The 2,500-nt window shown below is 40.5% G+C and overlaps 1 protein-coding gene across 2 annotated transcripts in view; it reads right to left on the bottom strand.

Annotated features, from left to right (window-relative positions):
• Window positions 1–2,500, bottom strand: part of LOC128508591 (striatin-like) — a 34,118-nt gene that overhangs the window by 10,695 nt on the left and 20,923 nt on the right. The gene's annotated exons all lie outside the window — the stretch shown is intronic.

Here is a 2,500-nt window from a genome sequence, read left to right as displayed (position 1 = left end):
AACGATGTATATTACAATGTAGCAATTTGTATCTGAAAATGCATAAATAAAAATTCAAACACAAAGAAACTGTTTTACATAATGTAGATTTATTTAAACTGTGAATTGCTGAGGTTTGCCGCATTTTTTTACCATATTCGTTTGGATGCTTGGATTTCAGATGATAGAAAATGTTTGACGTGTTTGCACCGCTTGCTAAATACAGTATCATTGTACTGTACATTGTATGAAATCAAATACATTGTATGAAATGTGAATGTGCATGGATCAAAAGAGAGACATCCTCATCTGGGTGAAACAGAAAGCAGTAAATGATCTGCATTTATACAGTGTGTAGGGTGGGAGGCAGTTCAGCTATAATAGCTGATGTTAATTGATGTTAATATGGAGTCCAGTTAGTTATTGAAGACTTAGGTAGACTTGTAGGAAGTTCATTGTTTACAATCTTCTCATTGTTGGTTTCGTTACATGTAAGCAAACTCACTGCTGCTGCACCATCTTTGTCCATTGTCGAAGTGTATGTGAAGCCAAACACATCAAAAGTGGAACGAAACCGTGGCACCACTTTAGATGTGTTTGGCTTCCCATAGAAGTGAATGTGTATTGCGTGGTTACATAACGTGCAACATCACGTGATCTCAATCGCGATTAAGACGATAGACCAAAATCTCTATCAGTTGACAAATTGACTACCCACAAGTCCGCAGCGCGCAAGAGAAAAAACGTTGGCTCATATATTCAAATGTACAGTGGAACCTCGGATTACGAGTAATGTGGTTTACGAGTGTTTTGCAAGACGAGCAACAATTTTTAATAATTTTTTACTTGAAAAACGAGCATTGTCTTAGTTAACGAGCACCGAGTATCATGTTTCACGCATGCGCTTCTTGTTTTAACAACGAGCGTTACATCATCACAAGTGAGCCGACGGTTTTTCTCTCTCTTGCAGCAGAATTGTAGGTAATCGTCTCTCCTGCTGGGTGAATACACACACGCGCTGTGTATGCGCGCACACACACACACACACACACACACACACACACACACACATTAACGGAGAGACCGTTTTTAAAACCGTTTAAAAATTAGCAAGGAACATCGCTAGTCACACTCGCGTGAGTGCATACTAACGGGATTACTACTGTAAAGTAAAACAACAACAACAACAACAAAAATTAAACAGCTCCTCACCTTTGAAAACAGTCGCGACAGAGAAGAGTTTGTGTGTTTATTTGGCAACCCGAGAGAAGGGGAGCTGTAAAGCCGAGACCTATCGTCTCCCCTGCTGGGTCTTAGAGCCTGCAGTGTTTTTGAGTGCGCGTGTGTGTTTGTGTCTGTGTAAGGCAGAGAGTTTGTGTGTTTGTTTGGCAACCTGAGAGAAGGGGGCCGTAAACGCGAGCGAGCCCCCCTTCATCCCCCCTCCTCTCAGGTTGCCAAATAAACACACAAACTTCTCTCTGTCGCGATTGTTTTCAAAGGTGAGGAGCTGTTTAATTTGTTTTTTTTTTGTTGTTGTTGTTGTTTTACTTACAGCAGTGATCCTGTTAGTATGTGCTCACGTAAGTGTGACTAGGAATGTTCCTTGCTAATTTTTAAATGGTTTTAAAAACGGTCTATCCGCTAACGTGTGTGTGTGTGTGTGTGTGTGTGTGTGCATGCGCGCACATTTTACACACATACACTCTGCATGCACAAACGAAAACCCTTATGTGTCGGGGTTTAATTCTAAATTTTTTTAATGTAAAGTACAGGTTAATTTGTTTTATTTTTACTTTATATTTTGTATTAAATATAATTATGTATTTATTTTTTTGGGCTGTAGAACGAATAATTAAAGTTTTTATTATTTCCTATGGGAAAATTAAATTTGGTTTACGAGTGTTTTGGAATACGAGCCTACTTCCGGAACGAATTAAGCTCGTAATCCGAGGTTCCACTGTATATCGAAATATCGGAAATGTGTTTAAAAATCATATCACCGTTATTGAAAAGAATTCTATCGCGATATATATTGATATCGAATTATTGACCAGCCCAACTTCAACGTGACCAACCGAGCCACAGTTCCCAACTTCAGCGTGACCAACCGAACCACAGTTCCCAACTTCAGCGTGACCAACCAAACCACAGTTCCCAACTTCAGCGTGACCAACCGAGCCACAGTTCCCATCCACAGCCTGACCACCCGAACATTTACATTTAGGCATTTGGCAGAGGCCCTTATCCAGAGCGAATTCTTCTTTTCTTCTTTGTCTTTCGGCTGATTTCTTCCTTGATGCAGACCCACCTCCACCTTGAACTCTTCTGTCACACCTACAGACACACCACTGTCTCTTGTACTCTTTCTAGGCATGAAACCATATTGCTGCTCACAAATGCTCACCTCTGCCCTTAACCTAGCTTCCACTACCTCTTTCCCAAAGCTTTGTTGTATGGCTTATCAGCTTTATTCCTCTGTATTTGCCACAGCTCTGCACATCCAGAGCGACTTACATTTATA

Source organism: Clarias gariepinus, chromosome 20 (genome assembly GCF_024256425.1).
Source record: "Clarias gariepinus isolate MV-2021 ecotype Netherlands chromosome 20, CGAR_prim_01v2, whole genome shotgun sequence".
In the NCBI taxonomy this organism is placed as follows: Eukaryota; Metazoa; Chordata; class Actinopteri; order Siluriformes; family Clariidae; genus Clarias; species Clarias gariepinus.
Note: the sequence above shows the minus strand (reverse complement) of the source record. Positions and strands in the feature narration are given on the sequence as shown.